This window comes from Triticum aestivum, chromosome 1B (genome assembly GCF_018294505.1).
Source record: "Triticum aestivum cultivar Chinese Spring chromosome 1B, IWGSC CS RefSeq v2.1, whole genome shotgun sequence".
In the NCBI taxonomy this organism is placed as follows: domain Eukaryota; kingdom Viridiplantae; phylum Streptophyta; class Magnoliopsida; order Poales; family Poaceae; genus Triticum; species Triticum aestivum.
In genome coordinates this window covers 47,318,732-47,340,420 of record NC_057795.1, presented here as the reverse complement: position 1 = coordinate 47,340,420, position 21,689 = coordinate 47,318,732, and the positions used below count along the sequence as shown (strand labels likewise).

Sequence of the window (21,689 nt, the reverse complement as noted above, 5' to 3'; positions counted from 1 at the left end):
CTTCGGAGTTCTGATGGGATCCGGTGCTTTAGTGCTGGTATGATCGCATCAGACATGTTACCCGCGTCTTCGTCCTTTATCCTTGGCCCTCCCAGCTCCACTACAAAGACAATTGTACATTGCTTTGGCCGCTCCCTCTCAACTACGGAGACGAGTTTAACGCGGTTTCCACCCCTCCCTCTCAACCGCACCAGTGCACGCTTGCCGCGCCACAACGCCGTCGCTAGACTCGTGAATAGTGAGCACCCAGCTATAACTTACCGCACTCGTGCAAAATAATAAAACACGGTAAATATATTACTTACACGTGCGTTTTGTTTTGCAAGCGGCGCAAAAAAAATTAAAAAGGGAATGCAACACGAGGACTTCCCAGGAGGTCACCCATCCTAGTACTACTCTCGCCCAAGCACGCTTAACTTTGGAGTTTTGATGGGATCCGGTGCTTTAGTGCTGGTATGATCGCATCCTACGTGTTACCCCCGTCTTCGTCCCTTATCCTTGCCTCTCCCAGCTCCACTACAAAGACGATTGTACATTGCTTTGGCCGCTCCCTCTCAACTACGGAGACGAGTTTACCGCGGTTTCCACCCCTCCCTCTCAACCGCACCAGTGCACGCTTGCCGCGCCACAACGCCGCCGCTAGACTCGTGAATCGTGAGCACCCAGCTATAACTTACCGCACTCGTGCAAAATAATAAAACATGGTAAATATATTACTTACACGTGCATTTTGTTTTGCAAGCGGCGCAAAAAATTAAAAAGGGAATGCAACACGAGGACTTCCCAGGAGGTCACCCATCCTTGTACTACTCTCGCCCAAGCACGCTTAACTTCGAAGTTCTGTTGGGATTCGGTGCTTTAGTGTTGGTATGATCGCATCCGACATGTTACCCCCGTCTTCGTCCCTTATCCTTGCCCCTCCCAGCTCCACTACAAAGACGATTGTACATTGCTTTGGCCGCTCCCTCTCAACTACGGAGACGAGTTTAACGCGGTTTCCACCCCTCCCTCTCAACCGCACCAGTGCACGCTTGCCGCGCCACTACGCCGCCGCTAGACTCGTGAATCGTGAGCACCCAGCTATAACTTACCGCACTCGTGCAAAATAATAAAACACGGTAAATATATTACTTACACGTGCATTTTGTTTTGCAAGCGGCGCAAAAAAGTTAAAAAGGGAATGCAACACGAGGACTTCCCAAGAGGTCACCCATCCTAATACTACTGTCGCCCAAGCACGCTTAACTTCGGAGTTCTGATGGGATCCAGTGCTTTAGTGCTGGTATGATCACATCCGACATGTTACCCCCGTCTTCGTCCCTTATCCTTGCCCCTCCTAGCTCCACTACAAAGACGATTGTATATTGCTTTGGACGCTCCCTATCAACTACGGAGACGAGTTTAACGCGGTTTCCACCCCACCCTCTCAACCGCACCAGTGCACGCTTGCCGCGCCACAACGCCGCCGCTAGACTCGTGAATCGTGAGCACCCAGCTATAACTTACCGCACTCGTGCAAAATAATTAAACACGGTAAATATATTACTTACACGTGCGTTTTGTTTTGCAAGCGGCGCAAAAAAAATTAAAAAGGGAATGCAACAAGAGGACTTCCCAGGAGGTCACCCATCCTAGTTCTACTCTCACCCAAGCACGCTTAACTTCGGAGTTCTGATGGGATCCGGTGCTTTAATGCTGGTATGATCGCATCCGACATGTTACCCCCGTCATCGTCCCTTATCCTTGTCCCTCCCAGCTCCACTACAAAGACGATTGTACATTGCTTTGGCCGCTCCCTCTCAACTATGAAGATGAGTTTAACGCGGTTTCCACCCCTCCCGCTCAACCGCACCAGTGCACGCTTGCCGCGCCACAACGCCGCCGCTAGACTCGTGAATCGTGAGCACCCAGCTATAACTTACCGCACTCGTGCAAAATAATAAAACACGGTAAAAATATTACTTACACGTGCGTTTTGTTTTGCAAGCGGCGCAAAAAAAATTAAAAAGGGAATGCAACACGAGGACTTCCCTGGAGGTCACCCATCCTAGTACTACTCTCGCCCAAGCACGCTTAACTTCAGAGTTCTGATGCGATCCGGTGCTTTAGTGCTGGTATGATCGCATCTGACATGTTACCCCCTTCTTCGTCCCTTATCCTTGCCCCTCCCAGCTCCACTACAAAGATGATTGTACATTGCTTTGGCCGCTCCCTCTCAACTATGGAGACCAGTTTAACGCGGTTTCCACCCCTCCCTCTCAAATGCACCAGTGCACGCTTGCCGCGCCACAACGCCGCCGTTAGACTCGTGAATCGTGAGAACCCAGCTATAACTTACCGCACTCGTGCAAAAAAATAAAACACGGTAAATATATTACTTACACGTGCGTTTTGTTTTGCAAGCGGCGCAAAAAAAATTAAAAAGGGAATGCAACACGAGGACTTCCCAAGAGGTCACCCATCCTAGTACTACTCTCGCCCAAGCACGCTTAACTTCGGAGTTCTGATTGGATCCGGTGCTTTAGTGCTGGTATGATCGAATCCGACATGTTACCCCCGTCTTCGTCCCTTATCCTTGCCCCTCCCAGCTCCACTACAAAGATGATTGTACATTGCTTTGGCCGCTCCCTCTCAACTACGGAGACGAGTTTAACGCGGTTTCCACCCCTCCCTCTCAACCTCACCAGTGCACGCTTGCCGCGCCACAACGTGCGTTTTGTTTTGTTTTGCAAGCGGCGCAAAACAAAACACGGTAAATATATTACTTACACGGTAAATATATTACTTACACGTGCGTTTTGTTTTGGAAGCGGCGCAAAAAAAATTAAAAAGGGAATGCAACACGAGGACTTCCCAGGAGGTCACCCATCCTAGTACTACTCTCGCCCAAGCATGCTTAACTTCGGAGTTCTGATTGGATCCGGTGCTTTAGTGCTGGTATGATCGAATCCGACATGTTACCCCCGTCTTCGTCCCTTATCCTTGCCCCTCCCAGCTCCACTACAAAGATGATTGTACATTGCTTTGGCCGCTCCCTCTCAACTACGGAGACGAGTTTAACGCGGTTTCCACCCCTCCCTCTCAACCTCACCAGTGCACGCTTGCCGCACCACAACGCCGCCGCTAGACTCGTGAATTGTGAGCACCCAGCTATAACTTACCGAACTCGTGCAAAATAATAAAACACGATAAATATATTACTTACACGTGCGTTTTGTTTTGCAAGCGGCGCAAAAAAATATAAAAAGGGAATGCAACACGAGGACTTCCCAGGAGGTCACCCATCCTAGTACTTATCTCGCCCAAGCACGCTTAACTTTGGAGTTCTGATGGGATCCGGTGCTTTAGTGCTGGTATGATCGCATCCGACATGTTACCCCCGTCTTCGTCCCTTATCCTTGCCCCTCCCAGTTCCACTACAAAGACGATTGTACATTACTTTGGCCGCTCCCTCTCAACTATGGAGACGAGTTTAACGTGGTTTCCACCCCTCCCTCTCAACCGCACCAGTGCATGCTTGCCGCGCCACCACACCGCCGCTAGACTCGTGAATTGTGAGCACCCAGCTATAACTTACCGCACTCGTGCAAAATAATAAAACACGGTAAATATATTACTTACACGTGCGTTTTGTTTTGCAAGCGGCGCAAAAAAAATTAAAAAGGGAATGCAACACGAGGACTTCCCAGGAGGTCACCCATCCTAGTACTACTCTCGCCCAAGCACGCTTAACTTTGGAGTTCTGATGGGATCCAGTGCTTTAGTGCTGGTATGATTGCATCCGACATGTTATACCCGTCTTCGTCCCTTATCCTTGCCCCTCCCAGCTCCACTACAAAGACGATTGTACATTGCTTTGGCCGCTCCCTCTCAACTATGGAGACGAGTTTAACGTGGTTTCCACCCCTCCCTCTCAACCGCACCAGTGCACGCTTGCCGCGCCACAACGCCGCCGCTAGACTCGTGAATTGTGAGCACCCAGCTATAACTTACTACACTCGTGCAAAATAATAAAACACGGTAAATATTTTACTTACACGTGCGTTTTGTTTTGCAAGCGGCGCAAAAAAAAATAAAAAGCGAATGCAACACGAGGACTTCCCAGGAGGTCACCCATCCTAGTACTACTCTCGCCCAAGCATGCTTAACCTCGGAGTTCTGATGGGATCCGGTGCTTTAGTGCTGGTATGATCGCATCCGACATGTTACCCCCATCTTCGTCCCTTATCCTTGCCCCTCCCAGCTCCACTACAAAGACGATTGTACATTGCTTTGGCCGCTCCCTCTCAACTACGGAGACGAGTTTAATGCGGTTTCCACGCCTCCCTCTCAACCGCACCAGTGCACGCTTGCCATGCCACAACGCCGCCGCTAGACTCGTGAATCGTGAGCACCCAGCTATAACTTACCGCACTCGTGCAAAATAATAAAACACGGTAAAAATATTACTTACACGTGCGTTTTGTTTTGCAAGCGGCGCAAAAAAAATTAAAAAGGGAATGCAACACGAGGACTTCCCTGGAGGTCACCCATCCTAGTACTACTCTCGCCCAAGCACGCTTAACTTCAGAGTTCTGATGCGATCCGGTGCTTTAGTGCTGGTATGATCGCATCTGACATGTTACCCCCGTCTTCGTCCCTTATCCTTGCCCCTCCCAGCTCCACTACAAAGATGATTGTACATTGCTTTGGCCGCTCCCTCTCAACTATGGAGACCAGTTTAACGCGGTTTCCACCCCTCCCTCTCAAATGCACCAGTGCACGCTTGCCGCGCCACAACGCCGCCGTTAGACTCGTGAATCGTGAGCACCCAGCTATAACTTACCGCACTCGTGCAAAAAAATAAAACACGGTAAATATATTACTTACACGTGCGTTTTGTTTTGCAAGCGGCGCAAAAAAAATTAAAAAGGGAATGCAACACGAGGACTTCCCAGGAGGTCACCCATCCTAGTACTACTCTCGCCCAAGCACACTTAACTTCGGAGTTCTGATTGGATCCGGTGCTTTAGTGCTGGTATGATCGAATCCGACATGTTACCCCCGTCTTCGTCCCTTATCCTTGCCCCTCCCAGCTCCACTACAAAGATGATTGTACATTGCTTTGGCCGCTCCCTCTCAACTACGGAGACGAGTTTAACGCGGTTTCCACCCCTCCCTCTCAACCTCACCAGTGCACGCTTGCCGCGCCACAACGCCGCCGCTAGACTCGTGAATTGTGAGCACCCAGCTATAACTTACCGAACTCGTGCAAAATAATAAAACACGATAAATATATTACTTACACGTGCATTTTGTTTTGCAAGCGGTGCAAAAAAATATAAAAAGGGAATGCAACACGAGGACTTCCCAGGAGGTCACCCATCCTAGTACTTCTCTCGCCCAAGCACGCTTAACTTTGGAGTTCTGATGGGATCCGGTGCTTTAGTGCTGGTATGATCGCATCCGACATGTTACCCCCGTCTTCGTCCCTTATCCTTGCCCCTCCCAGCTCCACTACAAAGACGATTGTACATTGCTTTGGCCGCTCCCTCTCAACTATGGAGACGAGTTTAACGTGGTTTCCACCCCTCCCTCTCAACCGCACCAGTGCACGCTTGCCGCGCCACCACACCGCCGCTAGACTCGTGAATTGTGAGCACCCAGCTATAACTTACCGCACTCGTGCAAAATAATAAAACACGGTAAATATATTACTTACACGTGCGTTTTGTTTTGCAAGCGGCGCAAAAAAAAATTAAAAAGGGAATGCAACACGAGGACTTCCCAGGAGGTCACCCATCCTAGTACTACTCTCGCCCAAGCAAGCTTAACTTTGGAGTTCTGATGGGATCCAGTGCTTTAGTGCTGGTATGATTGCATCCGACATGTTATACCCGTCTTCGTCCCTTATCCTTGCCCCTCCCAGCTCCACTACAAAGACGATTGTACATTGCTTTGGCCGCTCCCTCTCAACTATGGAGACGAGTTTAACGTGGTTTCCACCCCTCCCTCTCAACCGCACCAGTGCATGCTTGCCGCGCCACAACGCCGCCGCTAGACTCGTGAATTGTGAGCACCCAGCTATAACTTACTACACTCGTGCAAAATAATAAAACACGGTAAATATTTTACTTACACGTGCGTTTTGTTTTGCAAGCGGCGCAAAAAAAAATAAAAAGCGAATGCAACACGAGGACTTCCCAGGAGGTCACCCATCCTAGTACTACTCTCGCCCAAGCATGCTTAACCTCGGAGTTCTGATGGGATCCGGTGCTTTAGTGCTGGTATGATCGCATCCGACATGTTACCCCCATCTTCGTCCCTTATCCTTGCCCCTCCCAGCTCCACTACAAAGACGATTGTACATTGCTTTGGCCGCTCCCTCTAAACTACGGAGACGAGTTTAATGCGGTTTCCACGCCTCCCTCTCAACCGCACCAGTGCACGCTTGCCATGCCACAACGCCGCCGCTAGACTCGTGAATCGTGAGCACCCAGCTATAACTTACCGCACTCGTGCAAAATAATAAAACATGGTAAATATATTACTTACACGTGCGTTTTGTTTTGCAAGCGGCGTAAAAAAAATTAAAAAGGGAATGCAACACGAGGACTTCCCAAGAGGTCACCCATCCTACTACTACTCTCACCCAAGCACGCTTAACTTCGAAGTTCTGATGGGATCCGATGCTTTCGTGCTGGTATGATCGCATCCGACATGTTACCCCCGTCTTCGTCCCCTATCCTTGCCCCTCCCAGGTCCACTACATAGACGATTGTACATTGCTTTGGCCGCTCCCTCTCAACTACGGAGACGAGTTTAACGCGGTTTCCACCCCTCCCTCTCAACCGCACCAGTGCACGCTTGCCGCGCCACAACGCCGCCGCTAGACTCGTGAATCGTGAGCACCCAGCTATAACTTACCGCACTCGTGCAAAATAATAAAACACGGTAAATATATTACTTACACGTGTGTTTTGTTTTGCAAGCGGCGCAAAAAAAATTAAAAAGGGAATGCAGCACGAGCACTTCCCAGGAGGTCACCCATCCTAGTACTACTCTCGCCCAAGCACGCTTAACTTCGAAGTTCTGATGGGATCCGATGCTTTAGTGCTGGTATGATCACATCCGACATGTTACCCCCGTCTTCGTCCCTTATCCTTGCCCCTCCCATCTCCAATACAAAGACGATTGTACATTGCTTTGGCCGCTCCCTCTCAACTACGGAGACGAGTTTAACGCGGTTTCCACCCCTCCCTCTCAGCCGCACCAGTGCACGCTTGCCGCGCCACAACGCCGCCGCTAGACTCGTGAATCGTGAGTACCCAGCTATAACTTACCGCACTCTTGCAAAATAATAAAACACGGTAAATATATTACTTACACGTGCGCTTTGTTTTGCAAGCGGCGCAAAAAAATAAAAAGGGAATGCAACACAAGGACTTCCCAAGAGGTCACCCATCCTAGTACTACTCTCGCCCAAGCACGCTTAAAGGTCACCCATCCTAGTACTACTCTCGCCCAAGCACGGTTAACTTCGGAGTTCTGATGGTATCCGGTGCTTTAGTGCTGGTATGATCACATCCGACATGTTACCCCCGTCTTCGTCCCTTATCCTTGCCCCTCCCAGCTCCACTACAAAGACGATTGTACATTGCTTTGGTCGCTCCCTCTCAACTACGGAGACGAGTTTAATGCGGTTTCCACCCCTCCCTCTCAACCGCACCAGTGCACGCTTGCCGCGCCACAACGCCGCTGCTAGACTCGTGAATCGTGAGCACCTAGCTATAACTTACCGCACTCGTGCAAAATAATAAAACACGGTAAATATATTACTTACTCGTGCGTTTCGTTTTGCAAGCGGCGCAAAAAAAATTAAAAAGGGAATGCAACAAAAGGACTTCCCAGGAGGTCACCCATCCTAGTACTACTCTTTCCCAAGCACGCTTAACTTTGGAGTTCTGATGGGATCCGGTGCTTTAGTGCTGGTATGATCGCATCCGACATGTTACCCCCGTCTTCGTCCCTTATCCTTGCCCCTCCCAGCTCCACTACAAAGACGATTGTACATTGCTTTGGCCACTCCCTCTCAACTATGAAGACGAGTTTAACGCGGTTGAAAGTGCAATCTTGCTCTTAATGAATATTTTTGATATTAATGACAAACCTACATATAGGGGACTAACCTTGTTTGCTAAGTATATACACAGGCCGTCTGTCCTCTAGTGTTTCTTTCTTTGGTGAGCATCATGATCACATCATATGAGATTTTACTCAAGCAAATTATCAATGAGGAAAGGAGCAAACAAAGATGAAGTATTGTGCTCTTTTTATATTTCTTGAGTAATAGGAACCCCGCACTATTAAGAGGGGATCCGAAGTGTAGGTTCAAGACTTGCTCACATTTTGTCTCATAAACAATTCTATTACCATAGACCAAAATCCCTAGCAATATCCCTTAGCCAAAACCTACCACTTCTCCTAGCCGGATCATCCGGACGGCTACCCAGATCATCCGGGCTTCACCCAGATCAGCCGGACCCTGCACCGGATCATCCGGATAATAGGTGCTTTCCATCACAGAACGGCGTGGCTGAAGCCGGATCATCCGGACGTTCCCCTGGTTCATCCGGGATGTTTCTGGATCGTCCGGATCCTATTCCGGATCGTCCGGATAACCGTGCCCTGTTTTCACAGAAGCCATATGTTGTAGCCGGATCGTCCGGTCAGGCATCCGGATCATCCGGGGCTTGTCCGGATCATCCGGGGTTGCCTCCGGTCTGTCCGGGCTGCTCGTAGCTCGGCTGCAACCATCTGCATCCGGGCCTTCTACCAGATTTATCCAGACAATGTCCAGATCATCCGGATGGTGTCCCAGATCATCCGGGGTGGTCAACTTGTGTCCAAACGGCTCTATTCTGGACATGGTATAAATAGCACCTTACCCCTACGGGATAAGGCTGAACACCCGACGCAAACACACCTCAAGAACACCAGTGCTTCTCCTCTCGTGCTCACACAGTAAATCCCAGATCCTGGCTTGTTTCTTGAGAGTTTAGAAGAGTTGTTCCAATCAAAAGAAAGATCTTCTTCCTCCCCTTCTTGTGACCAAAGCAAATCGAAGTTTGAGCAAGTTTTGAGTCTTTCCCCTTGGATCTTGTCACTCTTGGAAGTTGGAGACTCCTAGGCGGTAGGAGTCATTCGGTGAGGAATCAACTATTGTGATTACCCCCGGAAAGTTTGTGAGGGTTTTGGAGACCACCCCAAGGTCTACCACTAGTGGTTGAGAAACGCCTTCGTGGTGTTGTCTCAAAGGGAGAATAGGGTGAGCCTTCGTGGCGTTGGTGTGCCTTCGTGGTAACATCCACCTCTCTAACGGTGACTAGCTTCCCTCCAAGGAAGTGAACATCGGCATACATCCTCGTCTCCCGGAGTTGCGGTTATTCCTAACCCTAACTCTCTACTTGTGGTTACTTGTCTTGTAGCACTTACTTACATCATATCCTGCTTGCTTATTTATATGCTTGTGCTACTTGCTTAGTACTTAGTACTTACTAGCAATTGTTAGGCTCACCTTCATATTTCGCATTATTACCTAAAATTGCTAAGTAATAAATAAAATTTGTAATTGTACCTATTCATCCCCCCCTCTAGGTCCATCTCGATCCTTTCAATTGGTATCAGAGCCTCGTGCTCTATTCTTGTGGCTTAACCGCCCTAGAGCGAGATGAACCCGGATGGGACTCCCCTGGTTGTAGATCCTAAGGATAAAGGCGAGGCTTCCTCTGAAGTCAAGACCTTTATGTCAGAGGATCTAGAACGGGCCCTTGCTAAGCAAAAAGAGGAGCATGATGCTTCTCTTGAGGCCTTGGTCCAAATGAGATTAGCCACGTTGTCCACGGTGCTTGCACCACTCTCGGGTGGTGCTGCTTCGAGGCCAACTGTGCCTACTCCATCACTTGGTCAACAACCTTCTAGCAATGAACACGCCAGTGTTCCTTGGCTTTATGCAAGACCTCAGGTTGAGAAACCAAGATATAACCCTCAAGGCAAACCTCCTTTACTAAGTGCCACTTCCGATTTTGCCTTGTGGAGAGTTGCTATGCAGGATCATCTTCGACATGGAAACGACGAGATGCTGGAGATCCTGGAGTATGGCTATCATGTGGTTGATCCAAAGAACCCCACACCAAGAGAAATATATGACAAGAACCTCAATGACACTGCAATCATGTGTATAAGGAGAGGTATGGATGAAAAGCAAAGGCGACCGTTCATACACATCACAAGTGCCAAGGAACTATGGGAAAGTATTATACGATCCAAGACTGGCACCTCTACCCTCCGGAGTGCTCAATATGAAATTGCCAAGGGGCAATTGCAAAACTTTTGTATGGAGAAAGGTGAAACCCCCAATCAACTCCATGAGCGCCTCATGACTCTCACTGTCGATATTGAGTCATGTGAGTGTGACAAGACACAAGATGGATTCAACATGACTAAAAGATTCCTTGTGGATAAATTGCTTCATGCCCTTGCTCCATATCACCATCAAATGGTGTGGGACATAAGACAACACCATACCTTCAAGGAAATGACTACAGATGACATCATATCCACCTTTCAACTATTTGAAGTGTCAAAGGCTAATGCCACAAAACATCTTGCCATGCATGGTTCCCCATCATCAAATGTCAATCTTGCATTGAAGTCCAAGCATGTATATGAAGATGAGCAAAGTGAAGAAGAAGAAGAAGATGATGATGATGAAGATGGTGATGAGATTGAATCCGACGAGGGTCCTTCATATGAAGACATGGCTCTCTTTGTCAAGAAGTTTAGCGCGGGAAAATTCAAGGGAAGATTCTAAAAGAAGAAAGTGAGAAAATGCTACAACTGTGAGGAAACCAACCACTTCTCAAATGAGTGCCCTTATGAGAAGAGAGAGGATAAACCAAGGTTTCCCAAGACCTTTCCTAAGAAGAAATTGCCAAATCCTTTGAACTCCAAGCTCAAGAAGAGAGATGGGAAAGCAATGGTTGCTCAAGAAGAATCCGATCCGGATGATGTTAGTGGTGTTGCCGGAGTTGCTCAAGGTTCTCAAAACACATTGAGGCTAGTCAATAAGAGTGGTGAAGTGGTCACCTACAACTACATGAAGGATTACAAGGGCAACGCTCACAAGTGCCTCATGGCGAAGGCCGTGGTAGAAGATGGAGAGGATCAACACTCTCCTGACAAGGTCAAGGTAACCCCACGATCAAGCCCTCCTCTTTTCACTCCTCCTACTCCTAGTGATGAGTATCTTGATGCGGAGGATAGTTATGAGGATGATGATCTAAATGACCCTATGCTTGCTAAACTTAATAAGTTCATGTGCTCCCTCAAAGGAAAGAAGCTCACTATGTTTCGTATGCTTATGGAGATGGTGAGTAAGCACACCATCACCATTAAGGAACTCGAAACCCTCGTCACCAAGGAAAAGGAAAGATGTGAAATCCTTGAGCGGAAAGTCCAATATGAGGAAACACGAAATGATGAACTATGCTTAAAAATTGGCACAAATATTGATGTTCATACTAAAGATCTTGCCTCCTTGAAAAAGGCTATTGGCTCTTGTGAAGAGTTGATGAATGATAAAAGTAAGCTTGTGAAGTCTCATGCTTCTCTCTCTAAGGATTGTGAGCTTCTATCCATGTCCCTCAAGACTAAGGAAGAAGAGCTCACCCTTCTTACAAAGAGGTTTGAGACGCTCAAACTTACTTATCTTGAAACTCTAGCTAAGGCCTACTCTTCTCCTATTATAAATGTTGATGCTTGCTCTACTAACTCTAGTAGTGATCTAGCATCTATTCTTGAGGAGAATCGTTTTCTCAAGGCTCAAATTGAGAAAGGGCTCATGACATGTGCTCAAGGGCAAAAGAACCTTAATGAGGTGTTGAGCCAACACAATGAAGTGTTCGCCAAAGAGGGACTCGGGTTTGACCCAAGCACAAGCAAGAAGAAGACATTCTCTCAAAAGTGCACCACCCCTTTAAAAGAAACTTTTGTACGAGAAGGACACAAGGAGAAAGGTAAGGTTGCTAGTGAGAAGGCCACAAGGGGCATGCCCACTCTCAATAAGCCAAAAGAGTTCATGCCTCCATCCTATGTACTTCGTAAGACTAAGGATGGAGAAGTTTATGCAAAGTTTGTTGGTCCTCGAAATGCATTTCGTTTTTATGCTATTTGGGTCCCTAAGACCCTTGTGACTAACTTGAGAGGTCCCATTGCAAGATGGGTGCCTCTAACCAAGTAATAATTGTGTGTAGGTTGCCTTCTCCAGTGGAGTAAAATGGGTGATTGATAGTGGATGTACCAATCATATGACCGGAGATAGCAAATTGCTCTACGATTTCATGGAAGCTATTCAACCATTTATGAGCATTATGTTTGGTGGAGGATCAAAAGGACAGGTACTTGGGTTGGGGAAGGTGGCTATCACAAATGACATGTCTCTTGCAAATGTCATGGTTGTCCAATCCCTTAAATATCATTTACTCTTTGTTCGTCAATTGGCATCTGTTGGCTATGATACACTATTTGGACTAACGGATGTGAAAGTGTTTAAGAGAGATACTCACAAAGTGGCCTTTGTTGGAGAGTTGGATGGCAACCTTTACACGGTTGATTTCTCGAAAGAGAGCACATTCCATGCAACTTGTCTAATGGCCAAGGCCGACAAGGGGTGGCTATGGCATCGCCGGCTAGCCCATGTCGGCATGAGAAATCTTCAAGATCTCTTAAAGGGCAATCACATCCTTGGACTAACAAATGTCTCTTTTGAGAAAGATCATGTGTGTAGTGCATGTATAGCCGGGAAGCAACATCAATCAAAGCACCCACCCAAGAATATTGTGTCTACTTCAAGGCCTTTGGAGCTCCTTCATGTGGATCTTTTTGGGCCTCCTTCATGGGATAGTCTTGGTGGGAAAAAGTATGGACTTGTCATTGTTGATGATTACTCAAGATATACATGGGTGTTTTTCCTCAAGTCCAAGGACGAGACGAAGATCACTTTCATAGACTTTGCCAAGCAAGCACAACGCAAGTTTGACAAAGAAATCTTGGCAATAAGAAGTGACAATGGATCTGAGTTCAAAAACTACACCTTGGAAGAATTCCTTAGTGATGAAGGGATTGAGCATCAATATTCAGCTCCATACACTCCTCAGCAGAATGGTGTAGCCGAAAGGAAGAACCGCACTCTTGTGGAGATGGCAAGGTCCATGTTGGATGAATACAAGTCACCACATAGTTTTTGGGCCGAAGCTGTCAACACCGCATGCCATGCATCAAACCGGCTTTTCCTCCGCACTATATTGGAAAAGACTCCATATGAGCTTCTAACTGGAAACAAGCCAAATGTCAAGTATTTTCGTGTATTTGGGTGCAAATGTTTCATCCTCAACAAAAGAGAACGATTAGGAAAATTTCAATCCAAAACGATTGAGGGTATATTTGTTGGCTATGGATCAAACTCTCACGCCTATAGATCTACAAAAAATCCAATGGATGTGTTGTAGAAACTTGTGACGTGGTGTTTGATGAATTTAATGGCTCCCATGGGGAGCAAGTTGATCTAAGTGATGTACGTGAAGAAGATTCTTCTCAAGACATTTTGACCATGGGTGTTGGTGCACTTCTTCCTATGGAACAAGAACCTCATGATGATGAAGAAGAAGATGGAAGTCTCACACATCATCAAACTACTTCAACATCCATACCACCACAAGCTCCTATTGTTCAACCGATACCCTTAGCCCAAGTTGAAGAGGATGATCAAGTTCCTCCTCATGACAATCTTCAAGAACAAGAACAAGAAAATCCAATCGTTGATGATGAACCTCAACAAATGCAATATGAACAAGAAGATCTTCCTCCACACATTAATGATCCATATGTGGAGGATGTGGATGATGGACATGAAGTTGAACCTCGTGAAACCCTTACCTCTATCATGCCACGAGTGGCCGGTCGTGTTGATGTTGACAAAATACTCACTGGCATATCGGAAGGTAGGCTCACTCGTAAACATTTGACCAATTTTTGTGCTCACTTTTCTTTTGTGTCTAGTTTTGAGCCCATCAAGGTACAAGATGCATTGATGGACAACGATTGGCTAGTCGCTATGCAAGAAGAGTTGACCAGTTTTGAACGCAACCAAGTGTGGTCATTAGTCAAGAGGCCACCTACCAAGCACAACGTCATTGGAACAAAATGGATTTTCAAGAACAAACAAGATGAGAATGGTGTGATCATCCGAAACAAGGCAAGGTTAGTGGCACAAGGGTACTCACAAGTTGAAGGTTTGGACTTTGGTGAGACCTTTGCCCCCGTTGCCCGTCTTGAATCCATTCACATCTTACTTGCTTATGCTGCCTTCAATGGTTTTACATTACATCAAATGGATGTGAAGAGTGCTTTCCTTAACGGTCCTCTACAAGAAGATGTATATGTATCACAACCACCTGGGTTCGTTGATCCCGATCACAAAGACTATGTGTATAAACTTCATAAGGCTTTGTATGGCCTTAAACAAGCACCTCGTGCTTGGTATGATCATCTTAAGAAGTTTTTACTCGATGATGGTTTTGTGAAAGGGGTGATCGATCCCACTCTTTTTACTAAGAGGGATAAGGGTGATTTGATCTTATGCCAAATCTATGTAGATGATATCATTTTTGGTTCTCCTAACATTCATTTGTGCAAGAAGTTTGTGGACTCAATGACCAAGAATTTTGAAATGTCACTCAATGCGGATTTGAAGTTCTTCCTCGGATTTCAAATTCAACAATTTCAAGAAGGAATTTTCTTGTCTCAAGCAAAATACCTCAAGGATATCTTAGAAAAGTTTGGTATGTCTGATGCTAGTCCATGTAAGACACCAATGCCAACCAAAATAACTCTCACTGAAGACACAAACGGTATCCCTTTCGACCCATCTAAATACCGCTCTATGATTGGTTCATTGCTTTATCTTTGTGCATCTAGACCAGACATCATGTTTAGTGTATGCATGTGTGCTAGATTTCAAGCTTCCCCTAGGGAAAGTCATCATAAGGCGGTTAAGCATATTCTTAGATACCTTGTTCACACCCCAAAGTTGGGTCTTTGGTATCCCAAGGATGCTAAGTTTGATCTCATTGGGTACACGGATGCGGATTGGGCCGGAGACAAAGTGGATCATAAGTCCACTTTTGGTGCATGTCAATTTCTTGGACGCTCCTTGGTAAGTTGGTCATCGAAGAAACAAAACTGTATTGCCCTCTCTACCACAGAAGCTGAATACATTGCTGCCGCCAGCTGTGCAACTCAGTTATTATGGATGAGGCAAACTTTGAAGGATTACGGTATCACCTATAGAAATGTGCCTCTTCTATGTGATAATGAAAGTGCCATCAACATTGCTGAGAACCCCAAGGATCATCTCCGCACCAAGCACATTGATATTAGGTATCACTTCTTGAGAGATCATGTTGAGAAGGGTGATATTCACATTGATCACATTGGTACAGATTTGCAACTGGCAGATATTTTCACCAAACCATTGGATGAAGCAAGGTTTTGTCGACTTAGGCGTGAACTTGGTATCTTGGAGCTTGACAACATTATGTGAAATCTCGTACTCATGCATGCATTTTCATAATGTCTTGTCATGATGTAGGCATATTCTTAGGGGGAGACATTCAATCTATGAGTACTCTCACCCTTACATAATGCATAAGTAGAACCAACACTCTCAAAGTCACTATGACACTTACTTTGTGTCCATAGTACTTTAAAATGATGGAGTAATAACCATGGGTCCAAAAGTTCAAATTTTTGGTCTCCAAAGTTATATATACTCATACATGGTGACTTAGCCTAATTTTTTTTTGGTGTTTATATGGGGTTGAGATATTGTTATGACTAAAGCTACTTATATATATATATATATATATATATATATATAACAAACACACACAAAATATATATATCATCATCACCCCATCACTCTTCATCACATCCAAACCAGATCTCAGTATTCTGGCTAGTCGGATCATCCGGACTTACATCCGGACGTCCGGGCTGTGTCTGCCCAGATATCTGGGCTCACTTCCGGACATCTGTCCCTGCCCGGATCATCCGGGGATCCTTCCGGACATCCGGGTGGGTCTTCGACCTGCCCAGTAGCATATCGGGCCGTGGGCACAGGGAGTTATTCTTTTTACTTTTCCCCTCGACCTCATCCTCTCACCCCGCCGCCGGCGGATGCTCATCGGCCCGCCCCGCCAGTCCGGCCGGCAAATTAACCAGATCTTGTGCTCACGGGCTACCATCGCCTCGATCTCCTCCCTCCTCGCACCATTTTCCCCAGGGCCCGGTTGGATCCTCTCCAATCTCGGCTTCCGCCCCCAAACTCCGCCATGGTGGTCGGCCGTGGTGGTACTGGCCGGAACTTCAAGTCGACCTCCTCGGGTCCCTCTCGTGAACAACGTCGCCAAGCATCAACGGACTCCGAGGAAGCTGCTCGTCCACTCAAGAAAGCACCAGGTCGTGCTCGTCCGTCCTATGCCGGGCTTGACGATCCTGATTATGAGGACGATCTCCAGGAGGACGAGCTTGTGCCGGTTCGCTCAACGGCCAAGGCCAAGAAGAAGAAAGCGTCTTCTACCTCAAGCTCGCAGCCTGCCGCATCTACCGGTCTCATTTTGTCCATGACAAACCCCACCAACCGTGGCCGTCGTACTATCAGCTATCAGTCCATGGATCCATCTAAGTATGCAGCTTTAAGGAGTGAAGTCAACCAATTTGCTACCCCGGCCAATGCAACCGATCCTCGGTTCCGCACCTTGGTTCAACAGGACATCTATCAATCGGTCATTGCTCATCTAGGGTTCTCTCCTCAGCATTATGTGAACTTGGATTACATTGAGAACAATCCAACCAAGTTCGATGGTGTGTTAGAGAAGATTGAGGGCATGGGGCTGCATCGTGCTATGACTCTCCACTATGATTGGAATGAGGCTGCCATTCGGCAATTCTATGCCACGTGTCTTCCATCCGGATCGTTCGATCACTTGGATGACTCATCATTCTCAGTTCACTGTCTCTTTTGAGGAGTTTGCTGTTGCCTTGGGCATGCCTGGATCTGAGGCAGGTCTTTTTCGAATCCATGAGGTGAATCCCAAGTTTGAGGCTATGCCTATCAGTGCTTGCAGTTGTCTCATCATGCCTCCTACTCAGCTTTCCACAGTGCAGCAAAGCAAGGAGCTTAATGACATCAGTATCTTCCGTCTCAAATACCGGTGGCTTTTTCAGTGCATCCTCAACTCCATTGCTCCCAAGAAAGGGGATCGTGGGATGGTACGAGCTTACAGCATTGACTTGATGTACTACTCACGTAAGAATCCCACTCGTCCCATTGACATGGCAGATTTTCTTTGGCATGAGATTCGCATGGCTAGTTGTCTGAAGGTTCATACTCTTCCGCATGCTCCTTTCATTCAGACCGTCATTGACTCTGTCTTCACTTGCCCCATCAACAAGAACAACATTCACTCCATGTGGACTCCGCGTGATGACACTTCTAGGGGCAAGGCTCCTGCTCCGTCGTGTGGTGAGAGCTCTTCTCACCACACCAAACCTTTCGTCAAGCCGTTTGACCGCCTTGCTCGCTTTATTGGGAAGTCCCATAAAGCCATCTTTGACACCTGCTGCTACACTGCTACTCACATTGCTACCGAGGAGGTTCACCGCATCTCTGAGGCAAATGCCCTTAGGGCTCATCTTCATGCGCGTCCTGGCAGTCCTGTCGAGCCTGATGAGCCTATTCCTGCTCGACTTCCTCTTCCGGATGTCGATTTTCCTTCTGCCACTGAGTTCCCCGAGTTTGTCCTTGTACCTGCTGATCTAAGTGATGATGATGATGATGATGCTGAGGATGAGGATGCTGCGTGATTCTCCTACTTTCTCGACCGTCTTTCCCTTTTTCGGTACTTGCTGTCAAGGGGGAGATGTAATTCTTAGGAGGAGTTTCAGCGTGTGTCTGGTATGCTTAGAGTTTTAGTTAAGTGGACTCATTATTATTATTGTAATGGTACTATGGTACTTTGGTCATGAGTTATGAGTCTATGTCACTATGCAAGTGCTTATTGTAATGGTACTATGGTACTTTGGTCATGAGTTATGAGTCTATATCACTATGCAAGTGCTTAAGTATGCCGTCTTTATTCATTGCTTATGTTGATCTTAATGATGTATGCCTATACTATATTCCGAATATGGGCATCCACTTCATATGTGCATGACTTTGTATTTTTATCACCTTATTCCATGCATACATTAAGGGAGAGCTTCTCTTAAAACACATCCATATGCATAAATTAAGGGGGAGCTCTTCCTAAAACACATACCGGTCTACTCTCCTAGAATCATTCGTATCACATTTCACTTGTTAAATACTATATGTAGTTTGTCATCAACTACCAAAAAAGGGGGAGATTGAAAGTGCAATCCTGCTCTTAAAGAATATTTTTGATATTTATGACAAACCTACATATAGGGGACTAACCTTGTTTGCTAAGTATATACACAGGCCGTCTGTCCTCTGGTGTTTCTTTCTTGGGTGAGCATCATGATCGCATCATATGAGATTTTACTCAAGCAAATTATCAATGAGGAAAGGAGCAAACAAAGATGAAGTATTGTGCTCTTTTTATATTTCTTGACTAATAGGAACCCCGCACTATTAAGAGGGGATCCGAAGTGTAGGTTCAAGACTTGCTCACATTTTGTCTCATAAACAATTCTATCACAATAGACCAAAATCCCTAGCAATATCCCTTAGCCAAAACCTACCACTTCTCCTAGCCGGATCATCCGGACGGCTACCCAGATCATCCGGGCTTCACCCGGATCAGCCGGACCCTGCACCGGATCATCCGGATAATAGGTGCTTTCCATCACAGAATGGTGTGGCTGAAGCCGGATCATCCGGACGTTCCTCCGGATCATCCGGGATGTTTCCCGGATCATCCGGATCCTATACCGGATCGTCCGGATAACCATGCCCTGTTTTCACAGAAGCCATATGTTGTAGCCGGATCGTCCGGTCAGGCATCCGGATCATCCGGGGCTTGTCCGGATCATCCGGGGTTGCCTCCGGTCTGTCCGGATCATCCGGGGTTGCCTCCGGTCTGTTCGGGCTGCTCGCAGCTCGGCTGCAACCATCTGCATCCGGGCCTTCTGCCAGATTTATCCGGACAATGTCCAGATCATCCGGATGGTGTCCCAGATCATCCGGGGTGGTCAACTTGTGTCCAAACGGCTCTATTCTGGACATGGTATAAATAGCACCTTACCCCTTCGGGATAAGGCTGAACACCCGACGCAAACACACCTCAAGAACACCAGTGCTTCTCCTCTCGTGCTCACACACTAAATCCCAGATCCCGGCTTGTTTCTTGAGAGTTTAGAAGAGTTGTTCCAATCAAAAGAAAGATCTTCTTCCTCCCCTTCTTGTGACCAAAGCAAATCGAAGTTTGAGCAAGTTTTGAGTCTTTCCTCTTGGATCTTGTTACTCTTGGAGGTTGGAGACTCCTAGGCGGTAGGAGTCATTCGGTGAGGAATCAACTATTGTGATTACCCCCGGAAAGTTTGTGAGGGTTTTGGAGACCACCCCAAGGTCTACCACTAGTGGTTGAGAAACGCCTTCGTGGTGTTGTCTCAAAGGGAGAATAGGGTGAGCCTTCGTGGTGTTGGTGTGCCTTCGTGGTAACATCCACCTCTCTAACGGTGACTAGCTTCCCTCCAAGGAAGTGAACATCGGCATACATCCTCATCTCCCGGAGTTGCGGTTATTCCTAACCCTAACTCTCTACTTGTGGTTACTTGTCTTGTAGCACTTACTTACATCATATCCTGCTTGCTTATTTATATGCTTGTGCTACTTGCTTAGTACTTAGTACTTACTAGCAATTGTTAGGCTCACCTTCATATTTTGCATTATTACCTAAAATTGCTAAGTAATAAATAAAATGTGTAATTGTACCTATTCACCCCCCCCCCTCTAGGTCCATCTCGATCCTTTCAGCGGTTTCCACCCCTCCCTCTCAACCGCACCAGTGCACGCTTGCCGCGGAGGACTTCCCAGGAGGTCACCCATCCTAGTACTACTCTCGCCCAAGCACGCTTAACTTAGGAGTTCTGATAGGATCCGGTGCTTTAGTGCTGGTATGATCACATCCGACATGTTATCCCCGTCATCGTCCCTTATCCTTGCCCCTCCCAGCTCCACTACAAAGACGATTGTACATTGCTTTGGCCTCTCCCTCTCAACTACGGAGACGAGTTTAACGCGATTTCCACCCCTCCCTCTCAACCACACCAGTGCACGCTTGCCGCGCCACAACGCCGCCGCTAGACTCGTGAATCGTGAGCACCCAGCTATAACTTACCGCACTCGTGCAAAATAATAAAACACGGTAAATATATTACTTACACGTGCGTTTTGTTTTGCAAGCGACGCAAAAAAAATAAAAAGGGAATGCAACACGAGGACTTCCCAGGAGGTCAACCATCCTAGTACTACTCTCGCCCAAGCACGCTTAACTTCGGAGTTCTAATGGGATCCGGTGCTTTAGTGCTGGTATGATCGCATCCGACATGTTACCCTCGTCTTCGTCCCTTATCCTTGCCCCTCCCAGCTCCACTACAAAGACGATTGTACATTGCTTTGACCGCTCCCTCTCAACTACGGAGACGAGTTTAACGCGGTTTCCACCCGTCCCTCTCAACCGCACCAGTGCACGCTTGCCTCGCCACAACGCCGCCGCTAGACTCGTGAATCGTGAGCACCCAGCTATAACTTACCGCACTCGTGCAAAATAATAAAACACGGTAAATATATTACTTACACGTGCGTTTTGTTTTGCAAGCGGTGCAAAAAAAATAAAAAAAGGGAATGCAACACGAGGACTTCCCAGGAGGTCACCCATCCTAGTACTACTCTCGCCCAAGCACGCTTAACTTCGGAGTTCTGATGGGATCCAGTGCTTTAGTGCTGGTATGATCGCATCCAACATGTTACCCCGTCTTCGTCCCTTATCCTGGCCCCTCCCAGCTCCACTACAAAGACGATTGTACATTGCTTTGGCCGCTCCCTCTCAACTACGGAGACGAGTTTAACGCGGTTTCCACCCCTCCCTCTCAACTGCACCAGTGCACGCTTGCCGCGCCACAACGCCGCCGCTAGACTCGTGAATCGAGAGCACCCAGCTATAACTTACCGCACTCGTGCAAAATAATAAAACACGGTAAATATATTACTTACACGTGCGTTTTGTTTTGCAAGCGGCGCAAAAAAAATTAAAAAGGGAATGCAACATGAGGACTTCCCAGGAGGTCACCCATCCTAGTACTACTCTCGCCCAAGCACACTTAACTTCGGAGTTCTGATGGGATCCGGTGCTTTAGTGCTGGTATGATCGCATCGGACATGTTACCCCCATCTTCGTCCCTTATCATTGCCCCTCCCAGCTCCACTACAAAGACGATTATACAATGCTTTGGCCGCTCCCTCTCAACTACGGAGACGAGTTTAACGCGGTTTCCACCCCTCCCTCTGAACCGCACCAGTGCACGCTTGCCGCGCCACAACCCCGCCGCTAGACTCATGAATCGTG

The 21,689-nt window shown here is 47.2% G+C and overlaps 21 non-coding genes and 2 pseudogenes across 21 annotated transcripts; all 23 read right to left on the bottom strand.

Moving 5' to 3' along the window:
• Positions 1-348: 348 nt before the first annotated feature.
• Positions 349-467, bottom strand: LOC123153633 (5S ribosomal RNA). Its single transcript, XR_006476550.1, has one exon. It is a non-coding gene; the product is annotated as a 5S ribosomal RNA (ribosomal RNA).
• A 295-nt stretch (positions 468-762) lies between these two features.
• On the bottom strand, positions 763-881 carry LOC123154777 (5S ribosomal RNA). Its single transcript, XR_006477056.1, has one exon. It is a non-coding gene; the product is annotated as a 5S ribosomal RNA (ribosomal RNA).
• A 296-nt stretch (positions 882-1,177) lies between these two features.
• On the bottom strand, positions 1,178-1,296 carry LOC123154748 (5S ribosomal RNA). Its single transcript, XR_006477033.1, has one exon. It is a non-coding gene; the product is annotated as a 5S ribosomal RNA (ribosomal RNA).
• Positions 1,297-1,593: 297 nt separating this feature from the next.
• On the bottom strand, positions 1,594-1,712 carry LOC123154671 (5S ribosomal RNA). Its single transcript, XR_006476987.1, has one exon. It is a non-coding gene; the product is annotated as a 5S ribosomal RNA (ribosomal RNA).
• A 297-nt stretch (positions 1,713-2,009) lies between these two features.
• On the bottom strand, positions 2,010-2,128 carry LOC123154365 (5S ribosomal RNA). Its single transcript, XR_006476814.1, has one exon. It is a non-coding gene; the product is annotated as a 5S ribosomal RNA (ribosomal RNA).
• A 297-nt stretch (positions 2,129-2,425) lies between these two features.
• LOC123154405 (5S ribosomal RNA) lies at positions 2,426-2,544 on the bottom strand. The gene has a single exon (XR_006476834.1). It is a non-coding gene; the product is annotated as a 5S ribosomal RNA (ribosomal RNA).
• A 288-nt stretch (positions 2,545-2,832) lies between these two features.
• On the bottom strand, positions 2,833-2,951 carry LOC123154785 (5S ribosomal RNA). The gene has a single exon (XR_006477057.1). It is a non-coding gene; the product is annotated as a 5S ribosomal RNA (ribosomal RNA).
• A 297-nt stretch (positions 2,952-3,248) lies between these two features.
• LOC123152903 (5S ribosomal RNA) lies at positions 3,249-3,367 on the bottom strand. The gene has a single exon (XR_006476340.1). It is a non-coding gene; the product is annotated as a 5S ribosomal RNA (ribosomal RNA).
• Positions 3,368-3,664: 297 nt separating this feature from the next.
• On the bottom strand, positions 3,665-3,783 carry LOC123153770 (5S ribosomal RNA). The gene has a single exon (XR_006476570.1). It is a non-coding gene; the product is annotated as a 5S ribosomal RNA (ribosomal RNA).
• Positions 3,784-4,080: 297 nt separating this feature from the next.
• On the bottom strand, positions 4,081-4,199 carry LOC123154014 (5S ribosomal RNA). Its single transcript, XR_006476606.1, has one exon. It is a non-coding gene; the product is annotated as a 5S ribosomal RNA (ribosomal RNA).
• A 297-nt stretch (positions 4,200-4,496) lies between these two features.
• Positions 4,497-4,615, bottom strand: LOC123154359 (5S ribosomal RNA). Its single transcript, XR_006476810.1, has one exon. It is a non-coding gene; the product is annotated as a 5S ribosomal RNA (ribosomal RNA).
• A 297-nt stretch (positions 4,616-4,912) lies between these two features.
• On the bottom strand, positions 4,913-5,031 carry LOC123154512 (5S ribosomal RNA). Its single transcript, XR_006476883.1, has one exon. It is a non-coding gene; the product is annotated as a 5S ribosomal RNA (ribosomal RNA).
• Positions 5,032-5,328: 297 nt separating this feature from the next.
• Positions 5,329-5,447, bottom strand: LOC123151478 (5S ribosomal RNA). The gene has a single exon (XR_006475660.1). It is a non-coding gene; the product is annotated as a 5S ribosomal RNA (ribosomal RNA).
• A 298-nt stretch (positions 5,448-5,745) lies between these two features.
• LOC123153179 (5S ribosomal RNA) lies at positions 5,746-5,864 on the bottom strand. The gene has a single exon (XR_006476386.1). It is a non-coding gene; the product is annotated as a 5S ribosomal RNA (ribosomal RNA).
• A 297-nt stretch (positions 5,865-6,161) lies between these two features.
• LOC123154005 (5S ribosomal RNA) lies at positions 6,162-6,280 on the bottom strand. The gene has a single exon (XR_006476604.1). It is a non-coding gene; the product is annotated as a 5S ribosomal RNA (ribosomal RNA).
• Positions 6,281-6,577: 297 nt separating this feature from the next.
• Positions 6,578-6,696, bottom strand: LOC123154434 (5S ribosomal RNA). Its single transcript, XR_006476843.1, has one exon. It is a non-coding gene; the product is annotated as a 5S ribosomal RNA (ribosomal RNA).
• Positions 6,697-6,993: 297 nt separating this feature from the next.
• On the bottom strand, positions 6,994-7,112 carry LOC123154616 (5S ribosomal RNA). Its single transcript, XR_006476945.1, has one exon. It is a non-coding gene; the product is annotated as a 5S ribosomal RNA (ribosomal RNA).
• A 295-nt stretch (positions 7,113-7,407) lies between these two features.
• Positions 7,408-7,568, bottom strand: LOC123155483 (uncharacterized; annotated as a pseudogene).
• Positions 7,569-7,865: 297 nt separating this feature from the next.
• Positions 7,866-7,984, bottom strand: LOC123153227 (5S ribosomal RNA). The gene has a single exon (XR_006476413.1). It is a non-coding gene; the product is annotated as a 5S ribosomal RNA (ribosomal RNA).
• A 12,146-nt stretch (positions 7,985-20,130) lies between these two features.
• LOC123155573 (uncharacterized) lies at positions 20,131-20,252 on the bottom strand (annotated as a pseudogene).
• A 296-nt stretch (positions 20,253-20,548) lies between these two features.
• On the bottom strand, positions 20,549-20,667 carry LOC123151203 (5S ribosomal RNA). Its single transcript, XR_006475544.1, has one exon. It is a non-coding gene; the product is annotated as a 5S ribosomal RNA (ribosomal RNA).
• Positions 20,668-20,965: 298 nt separating this feature from the next.
• LOC123154241 (5S ribosomal RNA) lies at positions 20,966-21,084 on the bottom strand. The gene has a single exon (XR_006476743.1). It is a non-coding gene; the product is annotated as a 5S ribosomal RNA (ribosomal RNA).
• A 296-nt stretch (positions 21,085-21,380) lies between these two features.
• LOC123154223 (5S ribosomal RNA) lies at positions 21,381-21,499 on the bottom strand. Its single transcript, XR_006476728.1, has one exon. It is a non-coding gene; the product is annotated as a 5S ribosomal RNA (ribosomal RNA).
• Between the last annotated feature and the right edge of the window lie 190 nt (positions 21,500-21,689).